General features: G+C 46.5%; 1 long non-coding RNA gene across 2 annotated transcripts in view; it reads right to left on the bottom strand.

Annotated features, from left to right (window-relative positions):
• Positions 1 to 13,418, bottom strand: part of LOC128351550 (uncharacterized) — a 33,373-nt gene that overhangs the window by 11,636 nt on the left and 8,319 nt on the right. The window contains exon 1 of one of the 2 annotated variants that reach the window (XR_008319858.1): positions 13,027 to 13,169. The exons of the other annotated variant lie outside the window; for it this stretch is intronic. This is a non-coding gene — a long non-coding RNA (uncharacterized LOC128351550). Of the gene's footprint in view, positions 1 to 13,026; positions 13,170 to 13,418 lie in introns of those variants that run through there. 2 annotated transcript variants of the gene reach the window in all.

Below are 13,418 nucleotides of genomic sequence, written 5' to 3'. Positions count from 1 at the left end.
TCCTGAATACTGGAGAAATAAATTTTCTTCACAAAATGAGCCCCAAAGGCCAAGCAATGCAAGATATAGCAATAGCTGTGTCATTTTACCATGCAGAGCACAAATGTATACAATATCCAGCCAAATGAATACAAATATTCAAAATGTAGATGCATTGTGGGTTTATACAGTATAAGGGCATAATGGTAACTAGCCACTTCATTTTCAGACCTTTTCCTTGTTACCCCAAACATGTAATTACCTATTTAATCAATGTTGCATACTGTTGATGTTTTCATTGCACTAGCTGCCACACAAGACCACTTTTCTGGATAGCATTAGCCAACTCAGATCACATTGGTGTATACATGGCTGGGGCTTTTTGTCTCAGTCTGCATCAGTCGATGCTGATTTACATTATATTAAAGTTTGTTTGTCATTTTGTTGATCATTCAAGTAATTTGGAAAAGCCTTTCTGGAACTCTTAGTTTGTTTGGGTTTTTACCATCCTGAATAATCCGATGCCATCCACAACACTTGCTGCTTCACAGCTCACCCATGAGAAGACCTGTGCTCTTGTCCCATGACTGTTGCTCAGGAGCCTTTGATAAGGGACTTGGCCAAAAGCTTTTTGGAAGTTCAAATATGTTCTTTGTTTACTGGATCACCTTATCCCCAAGCTTGTTGTCACTTTCACAGACACTCCAAAATGTTGACAAGGTAGCACTTTCTTTGCAGAAGCCATGCTGATTTTTTCCACAGCAAGCTTTGCACTTCTACAGGTTTAATAATTCTAGCTGCAGTTATGCTTTCCAACAATTTACCTGGGACAAGGGAATGTGTCTGTACTCACTTCTGGAACTCTCTTTTTAAAAAGTCATATTGGTTAGTTTCCAGTCTTCTAGTAGAGAGAGCAACTTAAGAGACAAATTTCATATTTCTCTTGATCTACTCCAGATACATTTCTAAACCAATAATTAGTATTTACGCAGACAGGTGCTCCCAGAGGTGCACCTAGGTAATTTTGGAGCCTGGACCTAAGGGCCTCCAGCGCCCCCCCCCACACTGGAGGCCCCCCCCATCAAGTTAAGCATCATACCCCTACACACACTGTGACACATGCTGTATTTTTAACATGTGGGTTTCCGAGGGCACCAACAGCAACTGAACTCTCAAGATTCTAAGAATATAAAACAGGTATATTTATGCAAATATGCATTAGCAGAAACATTTCAACATGCAACTTAACACTTTCCCCACTGCTCCTTCTGTCTCTAAAGCACCCAGCACAGGTCACAATTGCACTTGGCCACCCGGTGCAGTGTGGGGCCATGGCGTGGCACTGCAACCACATCACCCAGGACAGATTAAAGAGGATTTGGGGGCCCTCAGGAGATGTGGAGGCCCTGGACTTTGGCATGGAAGTCCAGGGGTAATAGCGCCTCTGGGTGCTCCTATGTTTTGGAAAGTTAGGTGGAAGTGGAAAGCTATTCTTGAAAGGAAATGCCCACACCCAGGAGTTTCCTATGTTTCAGTTTTGTTCTCAGGATTGCCAGCTAGCTCATAACTTTTCCTCTGAGGTCTTGAAAACAACTTTGACATAGTTTTGCACCTCAGTCTGTTCACTGGCAAAATTACAAATGAATCCAAAATACATATTTTCCAAATGTTAAGATACTAGACTTCAGACCTGGCTATACTGATCAATAAGTACGTAAATTGTAGTTCTTGGAACAGTTCAATGAACACTTCATTTGGGGAGGGGAGGGAATCAAAGTAATTTGACTCCCATGTTCAATTGTGAGCCCAAATGTGATTGAACTTGTGAGATCACAAGATACAATTTTAATAGACTGAGTGCGTGTATATAGATAGTTAGTCAGATAGATAGATAGATAGACAGATAGATATAGTTATTTTCAAATTGCCTACTTCATTGTTTTCTAAACAAGTAGTGGTAATTTATATAATCAACTATTCCTGTCACCAATGTTTCCTTACTTTAGGGAGTTTTTAAATCTGCAAGTCTCTGGCATGGTCTTCTTGTCCAGTGCCATGGAAAGTGTAGAGACTAGGAACCATGGGGAGCTTTAAGTCTTGTCATTTATTCACAACTGTGACATTTCACATCATATAAAATTAAAAAGTTTAGCTTGTTCATTCTTGGCCAAGATAACTTCAGCTACAGGCCTTTAGAACTTTAACAGCTCCTGTGCCATAGACTATAAAAGAAACGTCCCTTTAGGTTATGTGGTGATTCGTAAATGATGCATTGCAGGGAAGTTGCGAGAGGGTAGTGAGGTTGTTAGCAGTGTGAGCTGAGACAATGCAGCACTGGGGGCAATGGCTGGATGCCTGGCTTCCTAGTTAGCACACAGGACCTGTAGACGGAGGCTGTTGAAAACAATATTCTGTTAGTAGTTTCTCTCAGCATTGTGTGTGTGTCCAATTTTCTGTGTTCAGGGAACACTTTCCACATTGAGCTGGTTGCCAAAGAACATCAGGCTGACTACCATAGAACTGAGGTACATTGCAGAGGATTCTGGGACATGTTCTAAGACACACTCACTGTGAAAACAAAGGCACTGACAAAGTGTGTTGGACCTAACGTCACTGTGGCCGAGTTCAGATGTAGTGCAAAACAGTTAAATGGGGCAGAGGTTGGAACTCCAGAACATGAAACCATGGTTTTGCAGCAAAAGCAACCTCTGGTTTGCCTCACCAAACTGAGCCTTCAGTTTGCACAAAGGTTTACCACCGAGACCTCTGGTTTGGCCACTGAAGCGTTACATACGACTTTGGACGATGCCATAACCATGGTTTCACATTGATTTTCAAACCACAATCATAGAGAAGGTGGTGCAGACCCACCCAGGGCCGTGGCAGCTCAATGCCAGTGGCGCTTCTCGCTGATCTCTTCTCAAAGAACCAGCCCTGCCTCTCTTGTCACTTATGCAGCTATGGAATTGCCTGGCAACAGGTCACCCTCATATTGTGATGTGACATCTCACATCCCATTGCAGGTTTTTCATCCTCTCAAGACGAGCATTCCCTCTTCCCACTCTGTCTCTTGCTCCCACCCCATCGGCAGGCAAGCGGGAGGGAAAGGGGATGGGATGACAGGATGGATACTAAATCTTTTGCTCCCAGAGAAGGAAGAGACAGTGATGTATGTTAAGAAGCACAAACACTCCAGGTGGCTACATAAGCAGGGCACCCCATCACAGCACCGGGAGAGGAACATGAAGCAGGAACACTAAGCCAAGTTCTACTTATTTCACAGAAAGGTTGGGGAAGGGGGCCCCAGCCCCTCCCCCTTGGGTGTTAATGGTCCCTAGGCTTACTCATGAGAAGAACCATTTGTGAGGGATAAAATTTACTAGGAGGCACTCCCATAGTGTGCTGAGGGTTTGCCCCATTCTCCGATGGCCATTCTCTCACGAAAGTGCCAGGGCATCGGATGCTCTATGGAGGGAAGTTGCAGGTATGTGTACCTGGGCAAGTGCTGTCATGGTCCTGGTGGCTGCCACTAAGTAGCTGACAGAGCATGACTCCTGCCAACCCATCTGCCCATGTGGATATGTGCACCCTTGCCTGTGCCCTGAAATGTCAACCCCACTGTCCTGGGGCTGCTGGAAACTGAGGCTGCCCTCTCCAGGGAATCCTTGCACTGGCAGCTCTGTATACAGTACAAGGCCGGACTGAACTGGGGCATTTTGAATGGGTATAAAGATCAGTCCATGCACCTGGTGTTTTCCCTGTCCATGCACGCAGCCAGGTTCTGACACACGGGCTGTCAAAAACCCCTATGGGTGAGCACAAGGCTTCACAGGGAAGGCAAGGTTGCAGCATTCATGTTTAATCTTTTGACATTGATAGTTGGGGGCCCCGTGCAAGCAGGGACCTCTATGGAGGGATGAGTTTGACCCATGAGCATGCAGTCCGAAGGGAGACCTGGAGCAAACAACCATTGGTCCTCCCCAGTGCACTGACCAGTTAGGGTTCCTATAGCCAGCTCCTATAGCTGGCTCTTATATCCAGCTGTCAGCAAGCCACATGAGCAGGGCACCCCATTGCAGTCCTGGGAGGGGAGCAAATGGTTTTTATTTTCTGTTTTTTGCAGAGATTCAGTTCTATCTTTTACCATGGAGAGTTGGGGGCCCCACACAAGCGGGGCCACCTTAGGTGGGTTGGCTCAGCTCATGAGCATGAAGTCTGAGGAATGCTGGCAGCACCAGCGAGGCATGGGCATGGACAGTTAGAGCAGCCTTCAGAAGACATTCATGGGAGCATCTCCCCTCACCCACCAACCTACCACCAAGGGGACAGATACCTTGGTGAGCGCTCTGTCCCAATCCTGGTGACTGCCATTGAGTAGCGATCAAAGCATGGCCCCTGCCAACCGGTGCCCCAAAACGGCAACCCCGCTGTCCCAGGGTTGCTGGAAAGCGGGGGCTTCCCTCTCCTGCGAATCCCTGAGCTGGTAGATATGCATACAACACAACACCAGCCTGAACCCCAGAATTCTGAATGGGTTTAAAAGTCCTTACCAGTGTTTCCCCCTGTCCATGCACGCCGATGGTCCATGGCACATGGAGTGTCAAAATCTCCTTTGGGTGTGTGCAAGGCTTCACAGGGAACTGAGGGGGGCGGGATTGCAGTGCTTCTATCTTTTACCATGGAGTGTTGGGAGCCACACACAAGTGGAGGGCCCTTAGGTGGGTTGGTTCAACATGTGGTAATGGAGTCTGAGGGTAGACCAATGCCCTCACAGCTGCATGGTCCTCCCCAGTAGATTGGCCCTGGTTGGGTCTGCATAAACTGTTTTACCAAGGTTACCCCTCACATCATCCTTGGTTACAGTGGGACAGACACACCCACCCACACACCTAGCATCTTTTGTCTTCCCTCATCTGCATATCCTCTTCTAGGATGTCTTCATGTTCCCCTCCATTTCCTGAATAACAGGGAAATAGGGACCCCCCCTCAAGACACCACACACCCCAAATTGAGCTTGTGTGGGACTATGTGGGTGCAGGACTCTTTGCGGGGGCGGTGGTGCCATCACTGTCAGAAGAGGCTCTGGAATGGCATGGCATTTAAAGGGGTTAAAATGTCCTTTCCATCCCAAGGGCGGGTGGACCACTCTGAAAATGCATGATCGTGCTTGGCATGCCCCCTTTGAGATCATGGCCAATCACAGCTGCTCCACGAACGTGCTGACACTCTGCCCACAGTCTGGCTGTGGAGCTTGCTGGAATTGGCCTTGGTGGGCAGGCAGCAAGGAGGGGTTCCCATCTCTTGCAACTAGATGTTTATTCATTCATTCATTCGATTTCTATACCGCCCTTCCAAAAATGGCTCAGGGCAGTTTACACGGAGAAATAACAAACAAATAAGATGGAACCCTGTCCCCAAAGGGCTCACAATCTAAAAAGAAACATAAGATAGACACCAGCAACAGTCACTGGAGGTACTGTGCTGGGGGTGGACAGGGCCATTTACTTTCCTCGTGCTAAATAAAGAGAATCACCACATTAAAAGGTGCCTCTTTGCCAAGTTAGCAGGGGTCGGTGGGCCATGGTTTGACAAAGTCTGGTGCAATTCACAGTTAGAAATTGAAACCATGGGTTCGCCAACCTCCGGTTTTGTCTTACGTCTGAACCCTGTGAACTGAGTGTACCCAAAAACATCCATTCTCAGCTTGTTCACACATTAAACTGGACTGCTTTTTCTGCTCACGAGAGTAAGTGGCTCATTTGTTTGAGCCAAGGATCTCAGCCACATCAGCTTCTGTAGTTCCTGAGAGGCCTAGAGTACACCTAAGGTGCTCTGCGTAAGATATCAACTGTTACACAGTTCAGCTTCAGGGAAGAAGAAGAAAGAGAAGCCGAAGGTAATATGAAACAACTCTTAGACAGCAAAGTTGCTAATCCCAAATGATCAAAATTATAAAACAAAACCAGAAAATCTTGCAATGTACTTTTAAAAATAGCTGTGTATCATTTGATTTGCCTTGAAGTTTCTGAGTATTTGGAACATTCATTGAGCTTATGGAAGTAATGGGGGAGAGGGAAGAACGGGAAAAAGTCATTGATTTTCCTATCACCACACATAGCATTGAACACCCAGGCTTTTAAAATGCATTTACATTGTTTTGAAATGCTTTTGTTGTTTTAGTCATATTTGTTGATTTGTTTTGTTTGTTTTAATGTGTTGTAAATTTTATTTGACTTTCTTCTTCTGTGAACTGCCCAGAGAACAAATTGTTATGAGGCAGCCATAATTCTTACTCCTCCTCCTCTTCTTCATTATTATTATATAACAACAACAGCAACAGCAACAACAACAACAACAAAAAGCAACTTTACTGGGAACAGCCTATATTCTGCGACGATATCTATAACAGCAACAACATTGACAATAAAATTCAGCCATCCCAGGTCCTTGGGAAGGACCCGATGTCTGGATAAGACAAACCAGTCAATAACATCTGTCTGACTGTGTAAATAAATAAATAATAACAATAATAAAATAAATCTGAAATATGCATATTTTCCTGCAAACTGCTGTCCTCTTGTGCAAACTGCTGTGCCTATTATTGGGCATTTGCACATTTTTGTGTTGGGGGGAAATATGAACATTCCATTTCAAATGTGACCAAGAGCCCAACTAGAACATTCAGTGACTCACATTCTGCACAATGTTAGTAGAGTGGGACAGAGCAGTATACCTGCAGAAACTCTGAGTCATAACTTAGTCTGAGTTTGCTGAGCAGCCAAACACATGCAGGCGGGGAGCAGGGAGTGATTTCCACCTCTTTCTCCTTTCTCCAAAAGTACTTTTTGGCTAAAGTAATATGTCCCCGAGGGTCATGCAGTCTTCAAGGACATATTTCTTAAGCCAAAAAGTATTTCTGGAGTACCCCTCCATGCATCTGACTGCTCAGTGGCACGCTGACTGAGCTCCAACATGGAGCTTCTGCAGGCACATCACTCTGTTCTGCTCTACTAACACTGCGCAGAATGTGAGCCACACACCACATTTTAGGGTTTTCCTGTTTGTTTCTTAAAATGTATATAGCAGCAACACAGATCCATGCTCTGGGGCATTCTCATTTTGCCCCACTGACATCTCATTCTGGACAGGGCTGTTATTTGCCCTAAATGAAAACTCCTATTGTTACCAATGGGAGCTTTCTTCCCAGGGAATCCAGATTGGGATTGCATTTGGGAAGAAAGGGTTAAAATTGCCCTCTCCCACTTCCCCACTGTAGTCCTTATCCAGCTTAGGCCCCACATGCTTGCTATTTACATTTTTAAAAGAACAAATGCATGCCCTAGTCATGCAGTCACTGGCTGACATTCTGACTAACAAAGCGCCAGTGCAACGGAAGACTACTCTGCGTAATTTTCCTCACCATGTTGGGCATTGCAATCCACAAAGAAGTAGGTGTCCAGAACAGTGTTCCTTGATACAACAATTTATTTTTTAGCTAACTGTGCTCTTCACAAATGATCTACTTCATTCTCTTAAACATTAAGGTTGCTCACATGACCATGCTGGGGAGGGTTAATGCTGAGGCAGGCTCCTCCCTGGCTTTCTGCACACATTCTCTCTTCCCTCAGAGCTCTGCCACTTGTGCTGCACATGAGCACTGTGGCAGCGAGTGGCAGAGCTGGGAGATGGAGGAGGAAGTCCTCCAGCATCCCCCTATGCACTGTGTCATTGGGGGATTTCCCCACAGCCAGGCGCTCTTGCTGGCTGGCTCCATGGACACTTGGGCTGCCTGCAGCCCAAGCAGTCACATGACTGGAGAGTAGAGTAGAGTAGAAGAGCGCCCTCATGCCCTTCTACCTCACTATAAACTCAGGTACAAAACCCGGGCTACCCAGTGAAGAGCACTGGTGCTCCACACGAGCAGCCTACTGGTAGGGCTGCTCATGTGAGCAACCTTACTATATTCTTAATTTTTTCAGTAAAATGGACTCAAGGTCAGTATCTATATATTTAATTCTCCTGGGTGTGCCTTTAGAATGTGCATCAGCTGACTGGCTGGGTGGCGGAGGCACCTGATAAGCTGAGGCGCACCCAGGAGAATTGTTTGCGACTGCGGTGGTGGGCCCGGCTGCGGAGGCCAGTGGCAGTGGCGGGCCCAGCCACAGAGGCCAACGGCAGTGGCGGGCTCGGCCGCGGAGGCCAGCGGTGGTGGTGGGCCTGGCCGCGGAGGCAAGACACGGCGGTGGGCCAGGGCCAGGAGGGGGAAAAGAAAGTGGAAGGGGGAGAAGTGGCAGTGGGGAGGAGAGGCAGCTGGGCCCGGCACGGTCCAGCCATGGTCAGGAAGCAGAGACTGGTGCAGAAGGCAGCGGGGAAGAGGTAACCGCCGGCCCCAAAGAGCGCACAGATGCTCTGTGCAGTGTTGGCTAGTGTTATCCTATATAATAAAAGGCTAGGGTACCTGCGTCCGTGTCCTGCGTCCGTGTCTCCGGCGGGTGTTCTGCGCATGCGTGGCGTGCGCGGAGGAAAATAAGCCAATCAGGAGAGGTGCCTGCAGTAGTGAGGCGCACGAAACTCGAATAAGCACAGGCCGTGGAGAAGAGGATTTGAGGTGTGCACGACTGAGATGCAACGGGGAGGCCTTAGATACAACTGACGGGTTTTTGGAGCAGCCTGAAGAAAAGTGGGTGGCAGCATCGACGCCAAGGAGGACAAGCAGCCAGTCCAGAGAGGGAGACGAGAGCGCAGCAGCAACCAAACGCGCGAAGCTTGAATAACGGAAGCTTGGGAGGGCGGGGGATGCAAGGTGCGTGCCGTGCGGAAAACGCCGCGGTCGGTTGGAGCGCCGCTCAACGAAGCGCCGTGCGGGAAAGCGAGCATAGCGGACTCAGTCTCGGCATGGGCAGAGGCGGCCCACTGGCATAATGGGGCTGCATGGGGCATGGCCTGACTGCTGGATAACGGGAGGTCCGGCTGGAGCAGGCACGGCAAAGCGAGCAAGACTGGTCGGGGGAGCTGCGTATTGGGGCGGGGGCGGGAGATCATGCCACCCTCCTGAGCACTTGCCGCCGGGGTCCGGGAAAGGGAAGGAAGGAAAGGAGAGAGAGGGAGAAAGAGAGAGAGAGAGAAAGAAGGAAGGAAAGAAAGAGTGAAAGAGAGAAAGAAAGAAGGGAGGGAGGGAGGGAGAAGAGGGAGAAGGAAGGAAGGAAAGAGGGAGAGAGAGAAAGAAAAAAGAAAGAAGGAAGGAAAGGAGGGCAAGAGGGAGGGAGAAGGAAGGAAGGAAGGAAGGACGGAAAGAAACCCTTGAAGAAAGACTGTTCTTGCAAACAAATCTCCACAACACTTCTAGCGCCCGTTAATGTAACGGGCTTAATGACTAGTTTATACTATAAAGCAATAGTTTTCAAGCCATGTTCTGAGGTTGCTTGGAAGCCTGTTAGGAAGCCTGTTCATGTGGAGCAATGGTAAGTCCATCAGTATCCCAGAATCCTACAGGGATTCTGGGAAACTGAATATACTTGCAGGGTTGCTTGATAGAAAAGTCAACCAGGAAAGGGCTCTCTGAAGGCAAACAAAATTAGAAAATCATGGCTGCAAAGAAGCAGGGGGAGGGACACACTATTTTTGATTCTCCAGTCACTGCTGTCTTTCCACATCAGTGCTGAAATTAGTTATTGTGAGTTTATCATAAACAGAGCAAAAAGGCTTACCCATTCCTTGATCACAAGACTTTAAGGTTGCACAATGAGGCATTATTCCTTTTCAGTGTAGCACCCAACTTAAATTTTCTACTGCATCAGTGTGTGGGACTCAGTACCTCTGTTATGATGTGGAGTGTCATCTCATGCATTTTGAGTAAGTCCCTGCCACCCTGCCAAGTCAAAGAAGATGGTCCTTCTGAATTGTCAAGAGACCCAAAACTACGTCTGTTACGTTGTATAATATATGTTGAATGATTAATGTTAGTAAATTAATGTGTTTAAATTATATGTGCACGACCCACTCTGTGCATGGCATGCATACCCAGTGGGCAGAACTTAATTGCCCATCCTGAGAGAAAAATTGAATACAGATACTTGACAGTATCTTTCCTCCTGTCAGCATTTGTGTGGGTTGGAGAGCTGGAATTGAAACAAGTACATATTATATTCCAGATGATACATTTGTGGGCAATTAGAACTTGACTTGAAGAACATTGCAAAGCATGAGGCTGAAAAGCTGTTTCTCTTCAACCACTTGAGAGAGCCAATAATTCCCAAGAAATTCAAATCCAGGAGTATTTCACCATGACAATAAAATGAATTCATGGAGAGAGGGGGGGTGGGCAGCGGGAGAGTCTAAACCTACACTTGCTGTAGCAGCTGCCACTGAAGTACTGATGACATCAGTCACGGCCAATCAGAATGTCCTTGTAATGTCCAGGGTGCTAAAGACATTTCATAATTAAGTAACGAGACATGTCAGGGCTTGAACAGAGCTATATTAATTCATGCAAATTGTGCTGTTGTAAGGCAAGAGAATGAAGGGCAATTGCCAATGATTCAGCCAAGTGTGAATTAATCCTGGCTGGGTCACATGACAGATCCTCTTATTGTGGCTTATACAAAATGTTTAAAATATTGATATTGTTAATTAAGTGATGAACTTCTAGGCCATGTCTGAAATAAGCTTGATCACGCCTGTACAGTTTTGAGCCATGAATTCTGTGATGCTTTATTCGCTGGTCAGGATTCTTTGGAGTAAAGGCACTCTGCTTTGCTTTTGTTTTGTCTCCTTCACAACCATTGTTCCAACGGATCCTTTTGTTATAAGGATTGCTTCAGTGGCTGCATTTAATTGTATATCAAAGTCCTGGCTATGAATGTATTTGAAAATTATGTAAAGAACGGGGATATAGCAAGACTGGAGATGGCCCAGGGACAAGATTTCAGGATGTCTCCCCTTCCCCACCACCAGGCAGTGGCAGGGGGTAGTGCCTGTTTTCAGGATGTTAGCACTTCTGGCCACCTTGGTGGTTGTGCTCAGCCCCAACGCTGTGCCAGCTGCTCTTTGGTCAAGCCAACATGGCCTGATGACATCACTGAGCTGGTGTGACCACAGCGGTTCAGTGAGGCAAAACTGTCCTGATCCCAGAAGAACAGGTGGCCCCTTTAAGGTAGACTTGATCTCACGGGGGGCGGGGCAGCTCTGCCTCACCAAACTGTTGTGGCCACACTGGCTCAGTGACATCATCAAGTCTCATCAGTGCAAGTGGAGAATAGTCTGCATGAGTTGGGGGCTGGCCGTAGCCATCAAGGTAGTCAGAAGTGCTTGTGTCCCAAAGATAAGCATTGTGAAGGGGGGTGCCCAGTACAGGAGTGCAAGAACCTCCATCTAGGCGGTGAGTGGTAGTGACAGGCAGCCTCTGGACACATACAGCCCCCAGACATGTGACCCCCATCTCAATGCCTTTGGTATAGAATATTGTTGGTTCTGAAAGTAGCTGGGCAGATTTATACAATATATTTAATAAGGTTCCATCTTGGGCCAGTACCTCTGTTGCCAGATTTGGCTTTTTTAAAGCCAAATTTTGGGTTACGGCCCATTTGACTCATGAGGTTCTGGCCACCCCTCTGGCCAACTTCAGACTGTGGAACCTGGCAGCGGGGCCTAGGGACCTTATTGCATGTACTATCAGAGCAGCTGTTAGAGGGAACTATTGTCTTGGCTCTACCATCCAGATTATAGGCAGCAATGAATATTGTAACTCATCAGCCCAGCCAGACAAGGTGATCTGAGGAGCCAAAAGGGCTTGGCTGGGCCTCTAGAACTATTGTTTCAGATTTGGTTCCTCAATCTGAGCTTGTTTCCAGAAAAGCCATACAGAATCCTATGTCTTGTATCACCTTCCCTTTCTCTAGACCACTGCCTTTTGGAACCTGGCTCTGCATGACCTTGGCCTGATCTAGCTATGCACCTACCCCTGGTTCCTCTGATTTTCACTCACTGCTCTAGATCTTGGCTTTGGCCTGACCTGGACTTCATACTTCCCTTTGAGCCTTCCATCTGATGGCTTGTAGGCCTGGCCCCACAGAGGGCTGGTTCAGATGCTTGCTGGCCAGCACACATGAGCAGGATTGGAATGCACTGAGAGTGCACTTGCCCTGACATCACTGCAGGACATCCTGACACACTGTTGGGGTATCCTTTAATCACATGAGAGGGCATTCATCTGAATCGCCCTTCAACATGTGCCCCAAATGCTGTTTAAACAGGGTCTTGGAGTGTGTGTAGAGAGGCAATTTGGATGAACACTGCCCTCACTCAAAGGACACTCCAACACTGTGCTGGGATATCCTGCGGTGACATTCTTGGCACATCCCCATCCTGCTCACGATTGCTGGACAGTGATCATCTGAACTGGCCCTATATCTAATTAATTGGCCTTTTGTCTGGTTAGCCTCATATCCCTGAAACTCATCCCCATACACCTACATTGTGTCACCTCTTTCATTTCCTTAAAAAAAACCAAAACACAACCCCTTAAAATTAAGCCCGTGTTTTCAGTGAAATCTCCAGTGTTTAACCCCATTAGTCCTCATTCATTGCTTGTCCTTCTAAGGAGTTACTCAGTCACTCCAGGTTACAGGTACAACCCTTGAAATGTTTTTGTACTTTGTTATATAGCACTGAAGCTCTCTTTGATAATTTAATATCATGTTCTGCATGATAATATCATGTTAATATCATTGTCTGCAGATTGTCTGTTACAGTTACCTTGGCTTCTCCATTTCTGTCCCTTTGTCGTCTCCTTCCATGACCTTTCCTCTGTGAATTTGTCTAATCCTTTTTCAAACCAATGTAAGCTGTGCCACAAATGCCTGATTTCCAAAAGCAGATTTGCATAAAGTTGAAGCAGCAGATGTAGTACGGTATATACAAACCAAATAAATGCTGCAGGAAAAAAAGATACTACTATGCACTAAGAAGGACTGTCAATTTCCCGAGCAACAAGCATCTGCAATTATATTGTTGTAGCAACATCATCTTCAGAATAAAACCATTGCTCACCTGCCTCTTTACCAGGATATCAATCTTGAACATGGATCTTCTAGTTTGTCTTCCAAGAAATGGTCCATCCCACACCCTAGTGAGATTTTCCATGATAATTCAGGACAGATTGACAATATGTTCTCTTGTGATGAATATTACACCACTGTGACTTTGTAACAATGAAAAAAATAATAAAATCTCATTTCTTGAACAATCAACATCCTTATAGACTAATTTTAATACTCAGATTCCACACACCCCACCCCCCGTTTGAATAGCTCATGATTAAAAGTTCACAACCTTGATTCTGCTATGCAGTTTGAGAAATGGCCACACTGTCCATAGTGATTAAATATTCCCATGTTGTAATTATTTTGTAACTTTTGTTCTGCTTTACTCACTCCAAAATT

The sequence above is a fragment of the Hemicordylus capensis genome, chromosome 3, assembly GCF_027244095.1.
Source record: "Hemicordylus capensis ecotype Gifberg chromosome 3, rHemCap1.1.pri, whole genome shotgun sequence".
Classification (NCBI taxonomy): Eukaryota; Metazoa; Chordata; class Lepidosauria; order Squamata; family Cordylidae; genus Hemicordylus; species Hemicordylus capensis.
This window is presented reverse-complemented; position numbering and strand designations above follow the sequence as displayed.